We start from the raw sequence: 27414 nt of genomic DNA, 5'->3' as shown, positions 1-27414 counted from the left end.
TTCAGGTCATGGCTCTGCATTTCTTGGCACCCGGGCAGGACAATGAGATGGCTCCTTATTTAAATTAGGTAATCACACACGAACACACTGGGAAGAGAGGGAAGTGTCTGGCTGCCCATGGAACTGGTTTAATGAAGGCTTTGCAATAATAGAGTGAGACTTCCGTCTGCACTTTGCTTGAATGGCATGCCAGGGAAGGTTAATTGGCTGGAGCGTAAATGTTTTCTTCCCCCCTTTGATCACAAATTCAGGGAGCACCACCATTTCCCAAGTAAATGTCTGGTTCCTTGCAGCTAGCTCTAGTCTGCAGGCATTGATTATGCATGTGATTTCACAGGGCCCAGGAGAACGGAGCAGCCAAATAAAACCGCGAATCAACGGATCCCAGGGGCTGGGATAAGGCTCAGTCTGTAAAGAATTTGCCTCTCAAGCATGAGGCTCTGTGTTCGATCCCCAGCACCTATATAGAAGCCAGGTGTGATGGTGTATGCATATAACCTCAGGGCTCGGGAGAAGGGGACAGGAGAATCCTTGAAGCTTGTTGGCCAGTGAGTCCGGCTGGGTAGGTAGGCTCCAGTTTCAGTGAGGGGCTGGGCTCACACAGAGTACCTGTCTACAGTCCCCTGGTGAGGGGGCTAACAAATTGGGTATGGGGAGAGCAGTGCTTCCAAAACCATCTTCCTTGGTTACCATTGTGTCAGAAATAGAGAGCTGTATGATACTCTACTTAAATAAATAAAGGTGGGAGAAGACAGAATCTCCCCATGCAGTCCAGGCTGGTCTGAAACTCTTCATCCTCCTGCTTCAGGTTCCTCAGTGCTAATGTTTAAAAAAAATTTTTTTGAGAGAGAGAGAGAGAGAGAGAGAGAGAGGGAACTGGCGCACCAGGGCCTCAGCAACTGAAATTGAACTCCAGATGCTTGTGCCACCTAGTGGACATGTGCGACCTTGCTCTTGCCTCACCTGGCTTACGTGGGATCTGTAGAGTTGAACATGGGTCCTTAGGCATTTCAGGCAAGCACCTTAACCACTCAGCCATCTCTCCAGCCTGCCAGTGCTGATTTTATAGGCATGCACCTGTATGCCCAGCTAAGCTACTTTACACCCAATAACTTTTGGACATTTCGAGAATTTACTTCTCCTGGATGCCTTGAACATCTTGTTCGACTGCAAGACTGAACAGAACCTCTCATACGCTTATGGACACTGAGCCTTTCCAAGATGGGAGGGAGCATGTGTTTACAAACTTTTTCTGATCATAGAATTTTTCTAACCCACACTCTCCCAACACTCCAAGGCAGCCTGTTTGATGACTCTGAGAACCAGACTCAGCAACACAGGATGAGACATACTGACATCAACATCACAAACCGTTTCAGAGACCCAAGGGATCTCCTTTAGTTGGAATTCAGCCTCTTCTTCTTCCTGAACTGCTTCTAAGCTTACAGCATGTTCTCAGAGCAACCTTGAGAGATTCTGCCACTTGGTACATTTTTTCTCTGTTTTTCTCTTTGTGTGTCCTTTTATTTCCTACCTCAAACGCATCTCTCTTTGCTCCACCACACTGTGTCTTCTTAGATAAATCAGAATTCCTCTGGTCTCTGTCTTACAAACTGTAGGCTGCCTTGGGAATTGACTCTTTTTGTATTTTATTTATTTACACATTGATGTTTTGCAGTGTTGGAGATCAAACCCCAGGGCCTTATGCTTGCTAGGAAAATGCTTTACTGGTAAGATACATATCTAGACTCGACTTTTCTTATATTTTAGCTTCTCTTCTACATGGTTTTGTTCTGACCTCTTTCTATTCAAAAACAAATTATTTTTATTTTTCGTGTTTGTGTGTGTGTGTGTGTGTGCGTGTGTGTGTGTGAATGCATGTGAAGACCAGAGGACAACCTCATGTGTCTTTCCTCAGAGGCCATTTATGTTTTTTTTAAGACATGATCTCTCACTGGCCTGGAGCTCACTAATGAGGCTGGACTGGCTGGTCAGCAAGCACCAGGAATGGTCCTGACTCTGCCTTCCCAGTGATGGGACTACGGGCCCAGGCTCTACCATGCTTGGCATTTTTATGTGGGTTCTGGGGGGCGGTGGTCTGGACTCAGGTCCTAAAGTTTGCCAGGCAAGCACTTGACGTGCTGAGCCATTTCTTGAGCCCTGTTCTCAGCCTTTATCATACTGACTTGGCAACTATATCAAGACCGGGGACTAGGTCTTTTTGTTCGGTGATCTCTCTCCACTGAACTCAGTGAGTAGAGCCCACCATGGATATTCACCCTGTGTGTAGTTATGGGTGAATGAGTCAATGAACCAATCAACTTCAGGCATTTGGAAATGAGAGGGTTAAAATAGCTAGCCAAGGAGGTGGAGGCAGGCAGGATGGGGGTTCAAGGTCATCCTTCCCTACATAAGGAGTTTAAAGGCAGTCTGGGCTGTGGAGACTGTCTCAAAAAACCAACAAAGCCGACAACAACAACAACAAAATCAATAGCTGAATTAGAGCCAACTTATGAAGAACTTTACATTCAAGGCTCTATTCTTTTATCACATAGGTAGTGTGAAGCCTTTGGAAGGTTTTGAGTGGTAAATTTGAATAAAGTGCTTCAGGATAGCATTTAAAGAAGATGAATGAGGGAGGCCAGTCTGAATACAAGTGTCTGTTAAGAGGGGTTGTAGCCTGCAGGCATTAGGCAGTGGTGACAGAGAGAGTCCCCCTTGCTTATTTATACAGTTGGCTTTAAATGGATGGTAAGCAGAGAGTGTACAATTGGTTCTATTCCAAAAGGCAGACTGCATTCTGGAGCAGGGTACTGGACATAAAGATGAAGAATACATACTTGTTCATTTCCAGCATCTCATAAGAAACATAAACCCAAGGTGCACACAAGGAATAATAGATGATGAACTATAATGATGTTGCATAACAAGACAAGGAAGTGAGGCAAGTGAGAAGACCTGGGGAATTCTGATGAGGCGATCTGGTGATGTCTCCACATAGAGGAAGGACATGACTGTCAAGTTATTGGTAGAACTGGGGGCTGGGTTGACAGCTCAGTCGGGCAAGTCTTTGCAAGCACAAGGACCTGAGCACCCAGATAAAAGATCTCCAGTACCCCAATAAAAATTCTGGGCATGGTGGCATGTACCTGTAATCCCAGTGCTGGGGGAAGGTGGAGACAGTCCAGCTAGTCCAGTGAGAGATCCAATCTTTAAGGAGGTGGACAGCGTTCCTGCGGAATGACACCTGGGGTTGTCCTCTGGCTCCACATGTGCTGTGTGCATACACTTGTATGTGAGCCCATACACATCTGCAAAAAGGCACACACACACACACACACACACACACACACACACACTTTAAAAGAAAATCACATCTACTGGGCTGAGGCTGGGGATGGGAGAGCAAGACAAGGAAGGGAAACGCTAACATCCTATTGCTTTATGCCCCAAAAGGAATGAAACTGAGGTCTGTAGATTGATGCAGGTTTGCAGTGACAGTAACGCCCCCTATTTCCGAGGATTAGGAAGACAGATGTATCAGGGCTGTCACTGGGAATCCCAAGCAAAGCTTCCAAAAAGTGATTTCTTACCCTCATGGTATTCCCCACCTCCCTTGGCCAGATTGGTTGGCTTATCTCTGCTTTCTTTGTCACTGATTGACGTCCTTCAGACCGTGTGTCCCAGTTCTCAGACATTAGGTTTCAGAGCCTTTTGCGATTAGGCTGAGAGAGTGGAGTAAGAAAGAGGAGACAGGCTGTCGAAAACCTAATTTGGCTCACCTCTTTTCTGAAGGAAGCACCACCAGGCTGAGATGGCCTCATTTATTTCTTTATTTCTAAGAAAGTAAGAACAAATGTTGCTTAGAGTTAATCCTGGCTCAGTCTCTCAGCGTGCTGAAGATCACGAACCTGTAAGGCAGTGAGATTTGGGCTTATTACAGAGAATTAAGGTTGCCAACAAGAGGAAACTTGTATGTGCCTGAAGGTTGTCCCATGGAGATGAGGATCAGCAGAAACCTGATTCCTTTTATAATTTCCCCTTAAGCCCGACACGGAAGTGGCCATGTACCAGGCTCTGTTGCCACCTTTGCGGGTTCATCTTCACTGTTGACTTCACGGGATGAGGAGTCACGAAGGAGATGCACCATGTCTAGCAAGGGGTTTCCAAAGAGGTGTAACTGAGGAAGGAAGACCCCCCCTACATGTGGGTTGGCATTGTCCCCTGGGATGAGGTCCGGGGCTGAATAAAAAGGAGAAAGTGACCTGAGCACCAGCATCCATCTGGCTCTGCTTCCTGGTATAGCAAGATGTGAGGAGTCCCGCTACACACTCCTGCTGCCGCGAACTCGGCTGTGCCTTCTCCGCCAGGGTGGGGGACTGTGCCGCCTCAGACTTCAAGCCGGAATAGACCCCATCTTCCCTCACAGCCGCTTTTGTCAGGCATTTGGTCGGAACAATGAGAAAGGTAACTCATAGAACACCTCCAGTCATCTCAGATGTGGAGTGCTCGTGTTTTAGTAAGAGTTGGGGCGCTTTATAAAATTTCTTTTTGGACGAATAGTGTGGCCAATTAAAGAACTCCAAGTCTTCCTCTTGCTAGCTTATTAGCTTGGCTGGTCACTTAACCTCAGTTCTTAATTTCCTTTCCACCAGTGATCCGTTGACCCACATGTATTAAAATCTTCACAAGTCACATAGATCTGTACAGATGGGGAGTTTTTCATTTTTTTTTAAACTGCAATCCTCATGGGAAAAAAAAAGAGAGAATTAAGAGAGAGAGAGAGAGAGAGAGAGAGAAAGAGAGAGAGAGAGAGAGAAAGAGAGAAGCTGGGCGTGGTGGTGCACGCCTTTAATCCCAGCACTCAGGAGGCAGAGGTAGGAGGATCACCATGAGTTCGAGGCCACCCTGAAACCACATAGTGAATTCCAGGTCAGCCTGGACTAGAGTGAGACACTACTTTGAAAAACCAAGAAAACAAACAAACAAACAAAAAAGAGGTAGCTAGTGTCTGAGTTCTCTGCTGAATATTGACTCCAGGGGCTTGCTGAACCGACACCTAAACTTTTGCTAAGAAAGTGCTCTACTACTGAGCCATGCCCCAGCCCCTCGGGATCCTAGGCTGAAGCTCTACCACTGAGTCACATCCCCAGCCCTTTTCTGGGGGATTGTAGGCAGGTGCTGTACCACTGAATCTTGCCTCTAAACCCTCATCATCCCCCACTAGGGGAGCTTCCAGAAGCTGGGTCAGTGTACCCCAGGAATGGCTATAGTGCATTCTCTAGCGAGGTACATAGAGAAACCCTAAAATACAACCAAAGTGACTTTCTTGCTAGAGTTTGGCACTGACCAAGCCAGCCTCTAGGCACTGTCTATGATGCTGTCTGTCTTTCTGTCCACCTCATCTCATCACCAATCCTGCCTTGTCAGCAGCAAACAGAATGAGAGACAGTCCTGGGTTGAATGTGACCTTCCCGGATCTCAACATCCATTGGCCTTTCACAGAAGTGATCTTTGCCCACTCAAGTTGATAAGTTCTTATGGTATGTCCCCTGAAACAACTTGTAGCAGTTGGCTGGCTGAAGCTTTGTAGGTGACGGGCACTTCTCAGTCCAAGGAATTCTGGCTTCTTAGCAGAATTGGCTAACATGGACAAGTCATCCCAAGCCAGAATGACTGAAGCTCCGAATCGCCTCTGTGGACGGTTCTAACAAGGGCATGTGCTGGCTCTGAATCCTATACACCAAGCCAAGAGCCCATAGAAAAAAAATCACTGCACACCAGTTCCAAGATCCAGAGGTGAATCCCAACCCCAAAAAACACATGTCCTGAGTGGGGTATTCAGCTTCTTGAAATGTACAGACCCAATTTTTAAACTTACTTTTTCACTTCTGCATACATGCGTGCATGCATGTTTGTGTGGCGTGGGTGCATGTATGTGCATGTGCATAGAGGACAGAGGACAACCTGGAGCAACATCCTCAAAAACACCTTCCACTTCCTTTGAGATAGGGCTACTCATTGGCCTGAAAGTTGCCAAATGGGCTATCCTGGTTGGCCAGGTAGCTCCAGGGACCCTCCGGATTCTGCCTCCCCAACACTGAAATTACACCCTTGGCTACACCTGGCATTTTACGTGGGGTCTGGGGATTGACCTCAGGTTCTGATGCTTGTGAGGCGAACACTTTCCACGTTGATCTCTGTAGTCCCTAAATTAATTCTTTGCATGTGTGTGGAGTATGTGTGGTGGGTGTGCATGCATAGTGCACTGGTGTGCAGAGACCAGAGGAGAATATTGGGTGTCCCCCACCCAGCTGCTTTTTTAGTTTTGGTCAGATGGGCTAATCAGTGAGCCTCAGTGATTCTCTGGTCTCCACAACCCACTACCCTCACGACTAGGGTTACAGACATGCATGGCCATGCCAAGCTTTTTACATAGGTGCTGGGGATCAAACTCAGACTGCCGCTGGCCCTCGTGTGTGGGTGTGTGCAGCAAGCTCTCCTACCTGCTGAGGAATTTCCTCGTCCCTAATTATTTTTATTTTAATTTGTCTTATCTATTTGCAACACAGAGAGAGAGAGAATGCGATCAGAATAGGAGCACCAGGACCTCTAGCTACTGGGAATGAGCTCCAGACACGTGCACCGCTGTGTGCATCTGGCTTTACGTGGCTTCTGGGGGACTGCACACAGGCCATCAGGTTTTGCATGCAAGCACTTTTAGCCGCTGAGCAGTCTCTGCAGCCCTAGTCCCTAATTGTTTAAGTGAGCATATAAACTACTGAGGTGTCATTGTGACATTTTCATACCTGTAAGTATTGTGCTTTGGTATCCTTTGTCCCTCTTCCTCACTGGTCTCCCATGTTTCCCCCTCCCCACCTCTTGCTGGACCCAACAGTAGTACCCTCCTACACTTTCTGGTCACATAGACTCCGTCATCCTCTCTTCCATCGTCTTTCTCCCCTCTCATTGGCCCAGGGTTTTTTTTGTCTTTTTTTTTTTGCCTTCTGAGGGGTCAACATCTTGGGTTTGTTCTCCATTGCTAAGGTCATCAGGAACACGATTAATCTGCTGGGTGAATCCCAGCTGAGAAATAGCCAGGATTGGTGGAAATCAACTGTCTTCTTTGTGAGTTTGTTTTCTTTTTCGAGGTAGGGTCTCACTCTAGCCCAGACTGACCTGGAATTCACTATGTAGTCTCAGGCTGGCATCGAACTCATGGCGATCCTCCTACCCCTGCCTCCCAAGTGTTGAGATTGAAGGTGTGCACCACTATGCCTGGCTGGAAACAGCTGTTTTAAAAGTTATCCCTCACTTTGCATGAAAGGCAGAAAAATTCTAAGCTGTGCTTAGTAATACCAAAGACAAACTGTGTCATTCTCGGAGTGTGTAAGTCATGCTGGGTGTGAGAGTGCCTTTGATTTGAGGGCTGTCGTCCTCAGCAAGTTTGCAGAAGAGTTTTCCACCCATGTTTTTGGCGCAGCACTGAGTCTCAGCTTCCACAGGAAAGGCCTCACTTAGTTTGGCAGGATTTTCTGAAATCTCTAGACATTCAGGCCTCTCTTCTCCCTGACCAGCCACACAAGCCCTTCTTTTGTCACCTCATTGAGTGGATGGACAGGCACCAGGCTTCACATTAACACATACCCCTGTTTTGCACAGGCCCAGGTGAAGGCGCCAAAGCCTTGGTATCAAGCCCTCTTAACTTTTGCAGAAAAGAAATCAATACATGATGAAGGGAAGGGCTGCCAATAAACCATAGCCAAAAGTTGCTGAGGATCCCTGGACTGTGATATTCTGGGGTTGGAGATCCCATCAAAGTGTGTGAAAAACTTTACTGATACCTCACTGTGAGGGGTGATATATCCTTTGAGAAAAAGCCTCTTTGTTGGAAGGGGCACTGGGAAGATGGCTCAGTGGTTAAAAGCACTTGTTTGCAAAGCCTGTAGCCTGGGTTTGATTCCCCAACACCAACATAAAGCTGGACACAAATGTATCTGGTGTTTGTTTGCAGCATTGAGAGCTCCTGGTATGTACTTACACATATACACACAGCACAACAAATACACATGTGCAAACAAATTTTAAAAAATGAAAAATATCAGGCTGGAGAGATGGCTTAGAGGTTAAGGCATTTGCCTGCAAAGACTAAGGACCCATGTTCGGCTCTCCAGATCCCACATAAGCCAGATACACAAAGGTGAGGCAAACAAGCTCCAGGTTGCACATGCCCACTAGGTGATGGCAAGCATCTGGAGTTCAATTACAGTGGCTGAGGCCCTGGCATTGCCAATTCTCTCTCTGTATGTGTGTCTCTCCCTGTCTCTAAAAATAAAAATAAAAGTAAATCTTTTTAGACAAGTTTTTTTTTTTTTTTTTTTTGAGATAGGGTCTTGCTCTAGCCCAGGCTGACCTGGAATTCACTATGTAGTCTCAAAGTGGCCTTGAATTCATGGTGATCCTCCTACCTCTGCCTCCCGAGTGCTGGGATTAAAGGCGTGAGCCACCTCCACCCCCCGGCTGTTAGACAAGATTTTGCTATGCAGCCCTGGATGGCCAGGAAATGACTATGTAGACCAACTGGCCTTGAATTTATAAAGATCCTCCTGTCTCACCCTCCTGAGTGCAGGGATTATAGGTGAGTTCCACCTTGTCCAGTAATAAATGCCTACTTTAGAAATATGTTTGTGTGTATATATCTTGTTTGTGTGTGTTGGTCCAGAGGTTGATGTCAGGTTTATTCCTCAATCACTCGCCACCTTATTTTTGAGACAGTCTCTCAATGAACCCAGGGCTCACCCATTTTGGTTAGTCTAGGAGGTCAGCGAGACCTAGAAATCTTTCTACCTCCCCCTACCCAGTGCTGGCATTATCACCACACTTAGTAATTTTACATGAGTTCTAGGAATTTGAATTCACATTCTCATGCTTGCACAATAAGTATTTTACTTACTGAGATATTTTCCCAACCACTGCCCTGTTTTTTTGAGACAGGATCTCACTATATAGACCAATTAATCATCTAGCCTCAGTCTCCCAAGTGCTGGAATAACCGGTATGAGCCAGCATGTCTGACAAAAAAAAAAAAAAAAAAAAAATCATTCCCTCTCTCTTTTTTTATTATAAGGGAGGGAGGATTATGGCTGCAAACAGTAAGAATAATGTGTTCAGAGACGACCACCTGGTTTAGTGAGTCACTCCTATCTGAGAACACCATCCTCTTGTCGTAGGCAGAATTTTAATCAGAGGTGAAACTTGTGGGAAAAGGCATATCATTTTTCATCCATGTACCCACCTGCTGAGAAATACTTATGAATCTCTCTCTAAGCCTCTTTGGAGTTCTTCTAATCAGGGGTGGAGAGTGGAGTTTTAGAATCATTACTTTGAGATTAATAGATCACAGTGTCCTGGAAACATTGGGTTCTTGTTCCTCTTGGGTCCCAAGGTGACCTATGAATAATGGAACCCCAAGACAGGCCTGGTGTGCAGGACTGTCATCCTAGACACTCTGGATGCTCAGACAAGAGGATCACAAGTTTAAGGCCTGCCTGGACTACAGAGTGAGTTCTGCGCCAGCTTGTGAAACTTAGTGAGACCCTGGGTTAATAAGAAGGTGATTATTTGCCTCAAATTTTGTTCCATATACAAGAGGCACAATCATAATTTTCAGAAATTAGAAGACCAAGTTATTAGTGAGCTATGTATAATAATATGTTTCTAAAACACAACTGATTGAAATTCATTGGGATTCAGCAAAACCCGGTAGCTTCTTTATGGGCAGTGCTAAAATACAGAAAGAAATTCCACAACCAACACACACACACAAAAAATACAACTTTCCTTTCTCACTTTTCCCAGTGCGAACCACCCCATATCTTTTATAAAATGTCAAGAAATAAACTAATATTAAGTGAATGTTGTGCTTATAAAAAGAGAGAAAAATCACTATTGAAATTTATCAAGGGAAAATAAATATTTAAAGAGTCATTCTATGTTCCCAATTGCAAGAGCCTATATCTTAAAGGTCCTCAAAGTTGAGTTGATAAACATCTAATGATATTTATTTTGGAATGAGGGAGAAAAAACATTCTAAAGTTCATATGAATAAATAGAGAAGAATCGTGTGGGAAGACCAAACCTCTGGTTGTTAAAGTGTATAAAATACATAAATCCCCAGGCAAACATCCCAAGACTCCCCTAAAACCACAGATAGGACTAATCCTATGCTCTTTCTTATGAATACATTCTCATGATAAAATTCAATATAAAAATTAGGAAAGGTAAGAGATTGTTATGTTAGAAATGCTTCCCAGCCCAGGCTCATGTGTGGAACACTTGGTTCCCAGCAGACAGTGCTGTTCTGAGAGGTGTTAGGAACTTTAGAAGGTGGAACCTAGGTCAAAGAAGAAGTGGGTCACTGGGGAATTCTTATCATGGACCCCCCTTCCTGTCTTGCTCTTCCTACTTCCTGTCTGCCATGAGGTGGCTCTGTGTGTGTGTGTGTGTGTGTGTGTGTGTGTGTGTGTGTGTGTGTGTGTAATTTTCTGCAAGTGTTCCCCTTCTGTTCTCTCCCCTGGCTGATGATGGAGAGAGCTGTACTGCTGGTGTGGTTTGTGCCTCCTCTAGTCTTTTCCAGTTTCAGATAACTGAACATCTGATTGTTCCACTTCATAAACTATAGTCCAGGGAGGCACTATGGAATTTGTTAAATCAAATTATTTTTAAGCAGACATAAGGTTTTACCAACAAAAATGTTTTTTAAAGCCAACTGAATGAAGCTTTTTTATTTTGATTTTTTTATGAGCAAGAGAAAGAGAGAGAGAGAATGAGAATTGGTGCATCAGAGCCCCCAGCCAGTGCAATTGAACTCCAGACATATGTGCCACCTTGTGCATATGTGCGACCTTGTCCTCTTGGGTCACTTTGTGTGCTTGGCTTATGTGGGACCTGGAGAGTGAACATGGGTCCTTAGGCTTTGCAGGCAAGCACCTTAACCACTAAGCAATCTCTCCAGCCCCATATGTTTTTTTTTTTAATTTTATTGTTTTATTTATTACAGAGAGAGAAAGAGAGAGAGATGATGATGATGCTATGCTTTCAGGAGAAAGCAGAGAGAGTCTGAAAGTGTTTCAGTGGAAAATCTCTTTACATATAAAGATTATTATTTTATGGGCTGGAGAGATGGCGTAGCGGTTAAGCGCTTGCCTGTGAAGCCTAAGGACCCCGGTTCGAGGCTCGGTTCCCCAGGTCCCACGTTAGCCAGACGCACAAGGGGGCGCACGCGTCTGGAGTTCGTTTGCAGAGGCTGGAAGCCCTGGCGCGCCCATTCTCTCTCTCTCCCTCTACCTGTCTTTCTCTCTGTGTCTGTCGCCCTCAAATAAATAAATAAATAAATAAAGATTATTATTTTAAAAATATTTTTACATATTTACAAGCAGAGAGAAATAGACAGAGAGAACGGATGCACCAAGGCCTCTAGCTACTGCAAACAAGTTCCAGACCCAAAGACCCTCCCCCCCTTGTGCATCTGGCTTACATGGATACTAGGGAATCAAATCTGAGTCCTTAGGCTTTGCAGGCAACTGCCTTAATGGCTAAGCCACCTCTCCAGCCCCATATATATTTTTAAGTGATGTTTTATATTTTGGAATTATCTTTCACAATCACAATGGAACAGTGTTTGGTCAAGGTTAGGTACTTTCAATGGCAAATGGAGACAGAACATAAATCAAAAAGTTAACATCGAAAGGTTTCCAAGGATCCTGGAAGAAAACCAAACCAAGGTGACCTGGGAAGATTGCCTGGGAGTGGGAGATAAAAAATTACTTGGTTTAATTTTCAAAGTTCACTGCCTTAGGAGAAAAACATGATAAAAGAGACACTGCAGAATGTGTTGAAAAATAACTATAATGCTTAAGTAAGCTGGTTTTATTCTATTTCCTCTGTCCTGTGCCTGAGTTGGTATCTTAATTATATGCTCAGGGTGTGAGAAAGGGCAAGTGTGGCCACGTTCTTCTTGCTGTGAACTTGTATTGCTGTAGAGGCTCCTGCGGTCATCAGTTTGTTGGCTGCTGAGAGGTGAATAGAAATGTCCACTGTGTTTAACCTAGGAATCAATGAGCTTGCTTTTGATGCAGGGGGAAAAAAAACCAACATATTTTAGAGGCATCAAGTAAGTTCTAATGGTGTCCTTTAAAGTGTAGTTATTGCTATACTTTGGGTCTGGGACATTCTCCAAAAGTCCATGTGTCCTGAGTGCTAGGACTAAAGGTGTGTGCCACCTTGCCTTGTTCAAATTTTTTAACATGGTTTGTGTGGGTCTTTTCTTGTTTTTTTGTTTTATTTTTTGACCCGAACATTATTAGCTATACTGTTTGATGGTTTCTATCTGATAGCCTCTGTACTAAAATACCTGAGGTTCTGCTTGTGTTTCTGCTGGTTCTGGTTCTAAGGTGATCTTTCTTTCTTTCTTTCTTTCACTTATTTATTTATTTTTGAGGTAGGGTCTCACTCTAGCTCAGGCTGACTTGGAATTGACTATGTAGTCTCAGGGTGGCCTTGAACCCATGGAGATACTCCTACCTCTGCCTCCCGAGTGCTGGGATTAAAGGTATGCACCACCATGCCCAGCTTTGATCCTTCTTTAATATATATATATATATATATATATATATATGACTTATTTTCAAGCAGACAGAGAGTGAGTGAGTGATTTTGGGTGTGCCAGGGCCTCTAGCCTCTGCAAAGAAACTCCAGACACAGGCACCATTTGTGTGTGTGGCTTATGTGGGCACTGGGGAATGGAGTCCAGGTTGTTGGCATTTTCAGGCAAGCACCTTAACTGCTGAGCCATCTCTCCAGCCCCCAATGTGATCTTTCTTCATGTACCATGCTGTTCTTGATTGTCTGTTGAACCCTGGAATTGAACACTACCACCATAGTACATTTTCTGTTGCGATAACAGGATCCCAGAAGCTAGGAAGTTTGTAAGAAGGAAAGGTTCTTCAGCTATGATTATGGAGATCCAAGAGCATGGTGCCAGTGTATGCTCAGCTTCTGGTGAGACCTTAGGCTCGTTCACAAATGGTGGGAAAACCACATGGAATTAAGAGAGAGCTGGGTGTGCAAGGGAGCTGGGTAGAGACATACACACTGTTCTATAACCTACTCTTGTAATAAACAATCCAGTCCTGCAAGGCTTGACTCCTTCCTGCCAAGCCTAATGCAGTCTTGAGAGAAAGATACTAATGCATTCATGAGGATGGAGGGCCCATGATGTAATCACTTCCTACTCTTCTCTTAAAGATCCCTCACCCTATCAACACTAATGCACAGGGAACCAAGCTTCCAGTACCTGAACCTTTAGAGGACAGAGCATATTTATACAACAGACACTACTTCCATAAATATGTTGAGATTTGGGGTAATGTTTCCTCCCTTACCCACTCACACCCTATTGATAAGGAGCAAATGTGCATTGTCCTTTCTTTTAACCAGTAAATAAATCCCAAATAAATCTCTTACTGGGCACGAGGAACCATGTCTGTCATCCCAGCATGTGGGAAGTGGAGGCAGGAGGATCAGGAATCAGAGTCATCCTCAGGTACATAGTAAGGGTTTTGTTGTTTGTTAGTTTGTTTTTGTTTTATAAGCTTGAGTTTCACTCTAGCTCAGGTTGATCTGGAACTTACTATGTAGTCTTAGGGTGGCCTTGAACTCACAGTGATCCACCTACCTCTACTTCCTGAGTGCTGGCATTAAAGGCATGCACCAACATGCCCAGCTCATGTTGAGGTTTTTTTTTTTTCCTTTTTAATTTTAATAGAAAGAGAGACAGGGAGAGGAAAGATGAATTGGTGAGCCAGGGCTTCAGCCTCTGAAATCAAACTCCAGATGCTTGCACCACCTAGTGGGCATGTGCGACCTTGCACTTGCTTCACCTTTGTGTCTGGCTTACGTGGGATCTGGAGCATCAAACAATGGTCCTTAGGCTTTGCAGGCAAATGGCTTAACCACTAAGCCATCTCTCCAGCCCCATAGAATGTTTGAAGCCAGCCTGGGCTGCACGAGATGCTGCCTCAAAAAAAAAAAAAAAAAAAAAAGAGGAAGAAAGGATAGGAAAAGAAAGTGACAAAAGAACAAAGGGACAAAGTAGAGGAGAGGTATGCTTCCTCTGAATATTCATGGCTATGTTCCGCGACCTTTTGCTAGAGAGTTTCCCTAGCAGTTCAATGTGACCTTTCATATCCTATATTTGAACCTTACCCAGGAGGAAATGCCTGCAATTTAGAGTTTACCAAGAGACGCCACGTGCAAGTCCTGGTTCTTTTTTTTTTTTTTTAATTTTTTTTTGTTCATTTTTTATTTATTTATTTGAGAGCAACAAACACAGAGAGAAAGATAGAGGGAGAGAGAGAGAATGGGCGCGCCAGGGCTTCCAGCCTCTGCAAACGAACTCCAGACGCGTGCGCCCCCTTATGCATCTGGCTAACGTGGGACCTGGGGAACCGAGCCTCGAACCGGGGTCCATAGGCTTCATAGGCGAGCGCTTAACCGCTAAGCCATCTCTCCAGCCCAAGTCCTGGTTCTTTATGGTGTCCCTTTCTGGTGTCAGTAGACTCACCCCAATGCATCCATGAGTTCATTTTTGGAGCTGCTCTTGCAAATTTTCAGGTGTGTAAGTTTATTTTCATGTTTAGCAAATGATTGTCCAGAAAGATTATAGTGGACTAAGCTGTGGTCTTCTCATATCCTTTATTATTTTTTTTTCTGACACCCTAGAAAAGGAAACCTCTGTTCTGGAAGGTTCCTTTCTCCTCCTTGGCCCAAGTGTTTCCTCCCAAGAAGTTCTGGGCTCTCTTCTACCTGGGGGTACTTTCAGAATTCCTTGGGGAGAGAAAGGCTGTGTTAGGGACTTTACTCATCACTGTGAGTAAACACTTGACAGAAGCAACTTAAGGGAGGAGAAGTCTTTTTAAAAATATTCTATTTATTTATTTAACAGAGAAAGGGAGGGAGAGAGAGAGAGAGAGAGAGAGAGAGAGAGAGAGAGAGAGAGAGAGAGAGAGAGAGGGAGGGAGAGGGAGAGAATGGGCATGCCAGGGCCTTCAGCCAGTGCAGATGAACTCCAAATGCATGCACTCCCTTGTGCATCTGGCTAATGTGGGTCCTGGGGAAGCAAACCTGGGTCCTTTGGCTTTGCAGACAAATATCTTAACTACTAAGCAATCCCTCCAGCCCAAGAAATTTATTTTGGATCATGGCTTTAGAGAGTACAGTCTATCATGGAGGGGAAGACACGGAGGCTATGTGAAAATGGCAGCAGTGAGGGGACAGAGACACAGCTCCATGCTGTCACCCTCAGCAACCTACAGACTGCCTCTAATATTTTAGGGACCTCACTAGGGCTAAACCCAGGATTAATGGTGTCAGTGCAGGAAAGAACTTCAGGACTGGCAAGTATAAAGCAGCATTGGGTTTATTAAGGATAATTTTAATCTAGATGTTTAAGGACAGTGGCTAAGGGGAAGATGCTCAGGGAAAGAAAAATACAAATCCAAGTGTGAGCATGGGCTCTTAAAGAGCGAGTTACAATGAAGCGCCTGTAACATTAGGCATATATGCCATTTTGGTATTTCACAAGTTATATCTCAAAAGCTTGCTATAAAACTTCTATGTTCTCTCACTCTCTTTTATTACATGTGTATGTGTGGTGTGCACGTGTGTGTATATGTTCACGTGTGTGGGGGGCACAGGTGCACATGTGTGCATGTGCATATATAGGTCAGGGTTGCAACTGAGTGTCTTCTTCAATTGTTCCCCACTTCCATTCTGTGAAACAGGGTCCCCCGTAGAACCTAGAACTCACCAATTGACCCAGTGAGCCAGTGAGCCTCAGAGATCCCCAGTCTCAGCCTCCCCAGCACTGGGATTACAGGTGTGCAATACCATACCCCCGGCATCTTTTTTGGGTACTGACATTCAAACTCAGCTCCCCATTCTCACACAGCAAATGTGTTACCTACTGAGCTATTTCTGCAGCCCTTTTCTTGATCTTTTTGATAAGAGAGAGGTCATAGGGTTGCTCTGGAGGGTCCTTGGATGGGATTACAGTCTGATAAAATAAAATGCAGAGCTCCTAGGATGGCACAAGGAGTTTAGAACATATTTTTACTGTAAATTGGATTTTGGGTGAGAGTCCTGGAGAACTGCAGGTTTTCAGCCAGGAATGGAGAAAGGCCTTAAGCAGTGAATTGTGCTGGAATTCCTGATTCTCAGCTGATGAGAGGCTTCACCCAGACTCTGGGATGAGATCCTTTCCATTATCATGCCACCATAATTTTCCCTGTTGGCGGTCTGATTCAGGTGTTCCCCGTGAACTCCTGCATTTTGAGTGCTGGGTCCCCAGCTCGTGGCAATTCAAAAATTGGAGCCTTGCTGAAGGAGGTGTGTTGCTGGAGTCAGGCTTATGGGCGTTACAGCCTGCTCCCCTTTGCACGCTCTTCTGCTGTTTTTGTTCACCTAATATTAGGCATGAGGTGATGTTCAGCCTCTGCTCAGGACACATTTCCCCCCTGCCATCATGGAGCTTCCCCTTGAGTCTGTAAGCCACAATTAACCCTTTCCTCCCACAGGCTGCTTTTGGTCAGGTGCTTTGAGACAGCAACAAGAATGTAATGAGAACACCTATTTCTACCCTGCCTCAGCCAAGTACATGATAAAGGCTTGTTCACTTCATGGCTGTGAGTCAGGAAGCTGAAAGCAGGACCAAAACAGGATCTGGTTATATCGTTCAAATATCATCCCAGTGATGATCCATCTCCACCAGCAGTTCCCACAGCTGAACCTGTGGGCGAACATTTCACAGTCAAACCATAGTTCAGATTAATGTGAGAGTGGACCTGGGGAAGAGCTAAGAGCTTTGTAACTGCTGTTTGCAGAAGTAAGTGTGTGCCCAGCATGGCTGTGAGCTCAGTCTTGGCTCTCAGTGTCTGAGCAAGATGCCAAGGTTTCTCCACAACCTGCTTCTCCTACCTCCCTGGCATAGAGAAGGAAGCTTAAGGCTTCTGCATAAGGTCTCCTGTGGTGTTCCTCAATCCAATGCCACACACACATCACTGGGTTATGAGTTGCTTCAAGACTGTGGTCTAAATTCAGTGTTGATTTTGTTGTTGTTTTTCCTTCACAAGTGTTTGAGTGAAATTTAGAAACTATTGCTTCAAGACTTGTAAGCACAATCCCATTTTTTACCAACTCAGCTGTTTGGGAGGAAAACTTAATCTTTTATTAAACATTAACAGAGTGCTGATCTTGCAAGAGAGAAAGAGTTTCTGTAGGAGCCCACTGAATTAATAAAGAGAGATGATGTTTTCTGGCAACTCGGCCGTCACTGGTCCAATTTATATAGTCACAGAGTCTCAGATATTTCTAGGATGTGTGAAGCTTAGTGTCCAGCAAAGAAAAGCAACATTACTAAATTGGGTCACATTCATTCTCACATCTGGGCAATAACTCCAAACGAATAGACTGTTTTAAAAAAATTAAAGCATATATTATGGAAACTGAGAGATAATTGTGTGTGTCATTTTTCTGAATAATTGGTGCCCTTTGCAGAAATCACTGTGCCTCTGAGGCACAGCAGGCGTTATATAGGCCAGCCCTTGCCTATTTTAGATAGTGTACTGAGACCATTATTTTCAGGAAATAAGCACATTAAGATATATTTTTATGGTCAGCGTGGTGCCTAGATTATTAACAATTGGAATTGTTGTTAGCATACGTTAAAACTAGTTCAGCATCTAAGGTAAAATGACGCAGGGGAAGTGCCGTATTCTTACTTCCATTCCCTGTGGTACCAGGTATGAGCTCCTGGTTGTCTGGCTGAACGAAGTCTAGTGGCAGTCTGTGTATTTCTTTTCTGTGTGTGTGTGTGTGATGTGTGACTTGCATGTGTGTGTACATGTGTTCATGATTGTTTGGGTGTATGAGTGTGCAATGTGTGTGGAAGACAGAGGTCAACATCAGATGAGGTATTTTCTTCAGCCCTTCTCCATCTTATTCTCTGTGACAAGGTCTCTCACTGAACCAGTTCATCTAGACTAGAGAGCCAGTGAGTCAGAAGCCCAACAGAACTTGTATTGAAATGACAGGTGTGTATTCTAGTTGCATCTAGAATAAGGAACAAAATCTTGAGAGTATGAAGAAAGAAAGATTGGCAGGATGATAAATGAAAGTATAATTAAAACCAAACTTGACCAGTGCGATGTTAAAACATAATTGGGTTTTTGGTTGTGCACACCTGGAATCCCAGCACTTGGAAGGTGAAGATAGGAGGATCAGAAGTTCAAGGCCCATCTCGGTTACATAGTGAGTTCGAGTCTAGCCTGGGCTACATGAGACCCTGTCTCAAAAAAAGGAAAACAGGGCTGGAGGGATGGCTTAGCAGTTAAAATGTTTGCCTGCTAAGCCAAAGGACCCAGGTTCAATTCCCCAGGACCCACGTTAGCCAGATGCACAAGGGGGCACATGTGTCTGGAGTTCATTTGCAGTGGCTAGAGGCCCTGGTGTGCCCATTCTCTCCCTTTCTCTCTTTCTCTGTCAAATAAATAAATAATTTTTTAACAAAAAGAAGAAAACAAAACATCAAAAACCATAGTAGCTAGCTATAGGAGTTAAATCAGTGTAATCAACAGATAAGGTAGGCCAGACATAACTGTCACCTAAGGAGGGGACATAAACATCATTATGCTCCTCACCTTATTTCTGTGCAGCAAAATAAATTCCAAGTGGAGTTAATTTTTTTTATTAAATCACGTGAAATGTGTACAAGGAAATAGAAGTGACTTTTTTCTCATGGCTGAGTGAAAAGGGTCTTGTTAACTTCTCTGTGTCACATTTCTTTTGTTAAAGGCCAGCATGATTAAAAGTCAAGTAAGGGACCTACCTGAAAAAGTACCTGCAACAGTTATGTCTGGGTCTTTATTTCCAGAGGCAGAGGCTGTGATTATAATAGATAAGTGTGTGTGTGGGGGGGGGGGAATATACAAGGGTGAAAGATGGGTGATAACAGAAAAAGGATGTTTTATCATTATCATTTAAAAAAAAATCTGCTGGGCATGGTGGCACACTCCTTTAATCCCAGCACTCGGGAGGCAGAGGTAGGAGGATTGCTAAGAGTTCAAGGCCACCCTGAGACTACACAGTGAATTCCAGGTCAGCCTGAGCTAGAGTGAGACCCTACGTAAAAAAAAAAAAAAAAAAAAAAAAAAAAAGAAAGAAAGAAACAGTCCCCATTTAGGTTGTACACAGGAACAGAATTTATAGAATAAATACCCATTACAAAGGGACATTATGAGATTGGCTTACACAGTAGAGCTGGGCAGTCCATGAGGCTGGATGTCTCAGCAGTCCCTATCGGCACTGAAGACCTGGAGGATTCCTGAAGAGTCACTGGTCTTCAGTCTGTATCTATATTAAAAAAAAAAAAAGACACCTGCTTTTTCCTGGAACCACTTCATATATATATATAGGCTGTTACTAGAAAGGCTGCCCACTCTGAGGTAAGGACTTCCTCCCTCAGTTAATCCTTCCTGGAAACACCCTCACAGACCCGCCCAAAATGAATGGCTCTTCTTTGATTCCTGATCGGAATGAGTTGACAGCAGAGATTCACCTCCACACCCAGTGAGGCTAAGGTTCTGTATGTCTCAGCAAATACTTCAGGTTTTTGCTACTTGTCAGGCACCAAAGGGAGAATTCTGGATAAGGAGACAGGGACATCTAATCTCCCTCAAATATCCAATCTACTGAACCAGTTTAACACACACACCACAGTATAGCACTTACTATGTGCCAGGAAAGCACTTCATAAATACTGATACTTTAGGGGTCCCATTGTTGCACCTCATTCTCTGCCCACTTTTTTCATCTTTCAACCAACTGCGATGGACTTTCTGTATACTTCCAAAGACTAATTTTTCCTAAACACATTCAAGTCTCTTCTGTTCCATGCAGATGCCATATGACTGCTGTCCCTCTCCTGTATTGGTATCTGCTTCTCTGAGATCAACACTATACTTGACTTTTTGGCCCCTTCCTTCCTTCCTCCCTTCCGTCCTTCCTTCATTCTTCTTTCCTTTCTTACTTCCTTCATCCTTCCAATTATCCTTCCTTCCTTCCTTCCAGCCATCCTTCCTTCCTTTTTCCTTCCTTCCTCCCTTTCTCCCTTCTGTCCCTCTTTCCTCCTTTCCTTCCTTCCATTCATCCTTCCTTCAGTCCTTCCTCCCTTCCATCCTTCCTTCCTCCTTTCCATCCTTCCTTCCTTTCTTCCTTCCATCCTTCCCTCCTGCCCTCCCTCCCTTCTTTTCCCTTCCCCTTCCCATTCCTCTCATTTTCACTCCCTTTCTCTATTTGTCTCTTCTCTTCCCCTCCCCTTCCCTCCTTTTCCATCCCCTTCCTTCCTTCTGTTCCCAATTTTCCTTAGCAAAACCTTGGTAATTAATCCCACTGACCCTCTAAAGGGTAGCTCACGTCAGTTTAATGAGGTGAGCATTCTCTCCTAAAGGTTCCAAATTCACTTTGTGTCCAATCTTACATTGGCACGTCCACAATGCCCTGGTTTTGTTACACACCTCAGTGGCCCCAGGTGGAATGTGAATGCTTCAAGAGCAAGCAGCCCTTCATTCTCAGTCCTCTAGGATCTCAGTGCTGAATGCACCACCCCGGCAGAAGCAGATGGCAACAACTGTTTGCTAACTAGTTGCATAAATGAATGAAAACAGGTATATTCGTCCTGATTTTCCACAGCATAGACACACACCATGCTGGGGGCTCGAACAAGTGGCTGGAATAGTTGGGTCTGGAAGGGAAAACCTCCCTCAGCCAAGAACCTTCTGGGGGCACCTGAAGCCAGTATTCCCTTTGGACATCTGTGGATAGACCTGGGTTTGTAATGAAGCTTTCATAAGTGTCCACAGAGGAGGCCAAGGGCTTTGTGGGTCAAAACAGAGAACAAACTGGCTGCTTTCTTTTGAGACTTCTGTTAAAATTGTGTTGGAGTGTTTGTGAGGACATGGAACCCACCCTCAATTTCTGAGTGACTGTTTCTTTGGCGCTTCCAATTGACTTCTTTCTATCACTTATCATTTTAAATGGTATGTACACACTGCAGAAGAGAGGGCGGAAAGAGCGTAAGAGCCAAAGGCAGGGAACGGGTGCTTTATATTACTGTCTTCCACACAGAGATGGGGGCGTGGTATTCGTTATCTCACAGCGGCTGACAATGCCCACACAAGACGTGCCTAACCGGAAGGCAAAACATGATGACATCAGAACAGAAGAGAAACTAATTGGGAAGAAGGGATTCAGTGGAGGAGGGACAGAGGAGGGCAAAAGGGGAGGGTTTTAGGAGGAGATTATGATCATGATACATTACCTATATGTATGGAGGTTGTCAATGAAAACAATTTTTTAAAAAGCCCTCCAGTATGTTATCCGAATGGAATCAAATCAAGTCACTCTAGAGGCAGTCTGGTGGTCCTGAGCCCGTTTCTACAGAAATGGATGGGTCACTTTTGTTGTTCCTTCCTGACCCTCAGGCTGTCAGGCAACTCCTGCTTCGCTTCTGCGAATGTTTCCCCAAAGAGGCTGGAAATAGAATCACAGGGACAGGCGCCCAGGGCCGCGTCATCATCAGAAACATTAGGCAATTTTAGTTTTCCAGTCCAACGAGTCTTGAGCTTGTTTATTTGTATTTTATTTCGAGTTTCTGTGCTAAGCTTAGCACTCTCCTCAGCTGGCTCCTTCTGTCCCAAAGGAACTCACTTTCCAAGAGAAGGATGATATTGTATCTAAAGGTGACTTTCCCCAGCATGCATCACCAAGTGACCAGCTGACTCAGGGTGGGAACAGGTCACGTCGTTGTGCCACTGTCTGGTGTTCCCAGGCCCAGTGTCTGTGGCCTTTGCCCAATTTTGTGCTCCCATGAGATTTTGTAGCACGGTAGGGTAAGACTTCAGCCCCAGGCCATGCCCCAGATCTGGACCGTCAAGACTTGAATGTGGCATTCTCCCCTTGCTCAATGCATGTCCAAAGAAGGAAGAAGAACAGAGGAGAGGTTAGGTAGCTCAGCTACTACAGCGCTTGCCTAGCATGTGTGAAACCCTAGGTATAATGCCATGCATGGTGGTACACCCCTGTAATCCCAGTCTCTGGGCGGTAGAGGCAGGAGGATCAGTTATCTTAGGCTACACAGGGAGTTCAGGGACAGTGTGGGCTAAATGAGACCCTATCTTTTTTTTTTTTTTTAATAAAAAGGGAAATGATCTGAGGAGATGGCTCAGTGGCTCTTAAAGCGTTTGTCATGCAAGCCTGAGGACCTGAGCTCAGATCCCCAATACCCAAGTAAAAGCTGGGTATGGTGGTGCACACCTGTAATCGTAGCACTAGTGAGGCAGAGAAAGAAGGACTCCTGAAAATTACTAGCTAGCTTGTCTAGTTGAATCACTGAACTCTGGGTTCAGTGAGAACCTGTATCAAAAAATATGATAGAGGGCTGGAGAGATGGCTTAGCAGATAAGGCACATGCCTACAAAGCCTAATGACGCAGGTTCAATTCTCCAGGTCCCATGTAAACCAGATGCACATGGTGGTGCATGCGTCTGAAGTTTGTTTGCAACGGCTAGAGGCCCTGCCGTGCCCATTCTCACACTCTCTCTCTCCCTTTCTCTCTATCTCTAATAAATAAATAAATAAAAATCTTAAAAAATTTAAAAAAATGATAGAGGGCTGGAAAGATAGCTTAGTGGTTAAGGCCTTTGACTGCAAAGCCTAAGGACCCATGTTGGACTCTTCAGATCCCATGTAAGCCAGACCATAAAGGTGAGGCAAGTGCAAGGTTGCACATGCCCACTAAGTGGCACACACATCTGGTGTTCGGTTGCAGTAGCTGAGGCTCTGTTGTACCAATTCTCTCTCTCTCTCTCTCTAAAATAAAATAATAAATAAATAAATTTTTTAAATATGGTAGAGAGTTATTAAGGAAGACACTCAATGTTGATCCCTGGCCTCCACATGCAGGTGTATGCCCACTTACATTCGAACATGTATACACACATGCATGTTTATCACACGTACATGTATATCACACATGTACACATAATCAAGAAACACACAGAGAGGAGGAGGTGGAGATGGGAAGAAAGGGAGGAGAGATAATGGAAGGGAAGTAGGCTAACAGAGATGTAGTGAGCCTTGGATGGCTCAGAATTTAGAGGACAGCCCAGGGCACACAGCCATAGGCAAACAGTGCAAAGTGTGCTCTGGACTAATGATGAAATCATTCTATTCCTTCCAAACCTGACTACAACCTGGTAGAGGAAGCAGAATGGACCCTATGAGAATGTTCTAGAATATAGAGTTAGCACTGTCAGGTTATCATCACCTGGCGGTTGATGATACAATTTAAGGATCAAACTTAATCGACCTTGAGCAGTCTGATGGGAAATGTAGAAATCTCTGATCTCCGCTCTTCATACTCTGGCGCCCTGTACCTGTGTAGAGCTTAGATGTAGATAACTGTGGCCAACGTAGGTGGTGTCCTAGAATGTCTGCTCATTCACTGGAGTTTAGTCAACACCTAAGCCCTCTTCATCAGAGTAGCAAAAGATTCTGACTCTGGGCTGGAGAGATGACTTAGCAGTTAAGGTGTTTGCCTGCAAAGCCAAAGGACCTCGGTTTGATTCCCCAGGACCCATGAAAGCCAGATGCACAAGGTGGCATATGCGTCTGGAGTTCGTTTGCAGTGGCTGGAGGCCCTGGTGTGCCCATTCTCTCTCTCTCTCTCTCTCTTCCTTTCCTTCTCTCACTCTCTCAAATAAATAAATAAAAATTTTAAAAAAATTCTGACTCAATCCTGGTGGTGGATCCCTTCCTCATCCCCAGGGCAGTCTTGAATCACAGTGGTACCCAAAGTACCTTGCAGGTTGCTGTGTCAACTCTCTTGCACTTTGCTGAGTGGTGATGTTGATAAGTTGCTGATTTGCCATTTTTTGGACCCTACTTGTCCTCAGAGTCTCCTTTCCATTTGGTCTCTGAGCCAAGTCAGAGGGACTGGGAAGATGGCTCAATAGATGGGACATCTGTTGCCCAAGCATGAGGACCTGGGCTCAATCCCCAGCACTCACATTAAAAGCGTTGCTGAGCCGGGCGTGGTGGCGCACGCCTTTAATCCCAGCACTTGGGAGGCAGAGGTAGGAGGACTGCTGTGAGTTCGAGGCCAGCCTGAGATGACAGAGTGAATTCCAGGTCAGCCTGGACCAGAGTGAGACCCTACCTTGAAAAACAAACAAAAAGCGTTGCTGTGTGCTGGAGAGATTGCTTAATGGTTAAGCACTTGCCTGTGAAGCCTAAGGTCCCTGGTATGGGGCTCAATTCCCCAGGACCCACATAAGCCAGATGCACAAGGTGATGCATGCACCTGGAGTTTGTTTGCAGTGGCTGGAGGCCCTGGCACACCCATTCTCTCTCTCTCCCTCCCTCCTTCCCTCCCTCTTTCTCTCCCTGTTTATTGCTTTCAAATAAATAAAAATAAACAAAATAAATTTTAAAGAAGAAGCGTTGCTGTAACCCCAGTGTGGAGGGGAGAGGAGGATTGCCGGGCTCACAGAGGAGTCAGCCTAACTGAAAACACAGCGGACTCCAGGTTCAATGTGAGACCCTATCCCAGGGAATCAAGGTGGAAGAGCAATAGGTGACGACATTCCATGTCGCCCTCTGGACTTCACACACGTGTGCATGGGACACACGCATCTGCATACAAATGTGAACATGCACACATGCAAGACTTGTTCTGCTATGCTACAACTTTGGGGCAAGTCCTATATTAAGAACCAGTTTGATATAATATTCAGAAACTCCACAAGGCCTGCCCTTCCTTCAGCCTCTGCAAGGGAAGCCTCTAACTCACAGGGGCATTTCTGCTCATCCACTCTGAATAAGCATCTCTCTCCCCTTCCCTAAATCATGGGTGCCAGGCCATTGCATTTAAGGAACTGAAGTTTTTCAATTTTAATGGCCCCAAGATATGGTGTCCCCTCCTGAACACAGTTATAACTTCCTTCTAATGGATAGTAGGAAAAAGAAAATGTATTAAAAGCTGTTCCCTTGTAATACATTTAAATCTTTTATGATATTACATAATTCTCAAATATAACAAATACATTCTTTTTCTGAGGCAAGCCCAACAGACTGACATTTTTTTATATAAGAGAGTGAGAGGGAGACATAGGGAGAGGAGAGAGGGGGGGGGGAGGGAGAGAGAGAGAGAATTGGTGCACTAAGGCCTCCAGCCAGTGTAATCAAACTTCAGACACAGGTGCTACTTTGTGCACATGTGAAACTTTACAGAGTTGTGTCACATTGTGCATTTGGCTTATGTAGGACTTGGAGAATCAAACATGGGGTTTTTTTTGGGGGGTGGTGGTTTTTTGTTTTTTTTTTGAGGTAGGGTCTCACTCACTCTAGCCCTGGCTGTCCTGGAATTTACTGTGTAGTCTCAAGGTGGCCTCTCGGACTCATAGCGATCCTTCTTTTCTTTTAATATATTTTATTTATTTATTTATTTGAGAGAGGGAGAGAGAGAATGGGCACACCAGGGCCTACTATGCATGCACCACATTGTGCATCTGGCTTACGTGGGACCTGGAGAGTCCAACCGGGGTCCTTTGGCTTTGCAGGCAAATGCCTTAACTGCTAAGCCATCTTCTCCAGCCCAAACATGGGTTCTTAAGCTTTGCAAGCAAGTGCCTTAACCACTAAGCACTCTCTCCACCCCTAAAAGTATACATTCCTTTTTATTGTCATTTGTTTTTCGAGGTAGGGTCTCACTGTGGCCCAGGCTGACCTGGAGTTCACTATGTAGTCTCAGAGTGGCCTCAAACTCACAGCGATCCTCCTACCTCTGCCTCTCAAGTACTGGGATTAAAGGCATGTGCCACCATGCCCAGCTTAAAAAATATATATTCTTACAGTAAGCTCTTCTATTTTGTTTCCCATTAAATCTTTTAAAATATTTATTTGAAAGAAAGAGGGGAGAGGGTAAGAGTGACAGAGTGGAAGAGTGACAGACAGAGAAAGAGACCAGGTGCACCAGGACCTGCTGCAGATAAACTCCAGATGCACGTGCCACTTTGTGTATCTGGCTTTACATGGCTACTGGTGCATTGAACCCAGGCCATCAGGCTTTGTAAGCCAGTGCCTTTAATCACTGAGCTATCTCTCCAGCCCCACATGAATTCTTTTTATTATATCATCAGATGAAAATGTGAATAGTTTTCTGGTCACATTTAGACACTAAAAAACAATTCTTTGTGAGGCTGGAGAGATAGATCAATAGGTAAAGTGCTTGGTGTCCTTAGTTTGATGACTCAAACCCACATAGAAAAGCTGCATGTGTTGGCATGTGCTTGTCAGTCCAGTGCTGGGGAGACAGAGACAGGAGGATATCTGAGGCTTACTGGCCATCCAGACTAGTGTGCTTGGTGAGCTCCAGCTTTGGTGAAAGACCCTGTCTTGAAGGAGGTGGAGGGCATACTTAAGGATGATGCCAAAAGTTATCCAGAGGCCCAAACATTGTGGCCATTAATACAGTACTTCCTCATGTCTGGGGGAGAGATTAGAAGACAATTGTACTAAATGCTATATACACACGTCTTTATTCAATCAAAAACTTCCACTTTTTCACCTAGATGAATCATTTTACAGCTTTTCTTCGGGATGTATGAATTATGACAACCAGTACTCTTATACTTTGGCACCATTTCTAAGTAAAATTGGAGTTACCAAAACATCAGCATTCAGTTCTGCCATGCCATATCTGATCACCCAAGGTGGATACCAAATAACCAAAGGATGGGTAGGTTAGACAGACCAGATCCACTGGACAGTGGCACAATCACATGCCAGGCAGAGCACACTGGGAAAGTCTGAGATTTTATCATAGTACTCAGACTGGCACACAATCTGTAAGCCTTGAATTGTTTCTGGAAATTTTCATTAATATTTTTGGACTGTGCTTGACTGCTAGTAAATAAAACCACAAAAAATGGGACAAAGAATGTAGAGGGACTATTTATATATTTGTGGGGTGAAGGACAAAAAAAAGTCTTATATCTTCCTTTCGGAATGCAGTTTGTCATGTCTTTGGACCACAGTTCAAACTCCAATTTAACATGCCATGATTGATGACCACGTCAGCTTTCATGAAAGTCCATACAGATGGGTATATCACGTATGGTGATAATTTCTCATTCTGCTTTTATTCTTCTAGCTAACTCCCCTACTCTACCCACATAAACCGCATATTTACATACATTTATAGTGACACAGAGATTTTCATTTTCTTCAAGACCACTGTAT

The 27414-nt window shown here is 44.5% G+C and overlaps 1 protein-coding gene and 1 long non-coding RNA gene across 2 annotated transcripts in view; one reads left to right on the top strand and one right to left on the bottom strand.

The window, feature by feature from the left end:
- Window positions 1-27414, top strand: part of Caln1 (calneuron 1) — a 471181-nt gene that overhangs the window by 356466 nt on the left and 87301 nt on the right. The window lies entirely within an intron of this gene.
- The window catches only part of LOC123458599, a 29904-nt gene continuing 23953 nt past the window's right edge, over window positions 21464-27414 (bottom strand). Inside the window, exon 3 of the long non-coding RNA XR_006635735.1 lies at window positions 21464-21645. This is a non-coding gene — a long non-coding RNA (uncharacterized LOC123458599). The remainder of the gene's footprint in view (window positions 21646-27414) is intronic.

The sequence above is a fragment of the Jaculus jaculus genome, chromosome 2 (assembly GCF_020740685.1).
Source record: "Jaculus jaculus isolate mJacJac1 chromosome 2, mJacJac1.mat.Y.cur, whole genome shotgun sequence".
NCBI classification, from domain to species: domain Eukaryota; kingdom Metazoa; phylum Chordata; class Mammalia; order Rodentia; family Dipodidae; genus Jaculus; species Jaculus jaculus.
The sequence above is the reverse complement of the archived record's forward strand: the minus strand, read 5'-3'. Positions and strand labels throughout refer to the sequence as shown.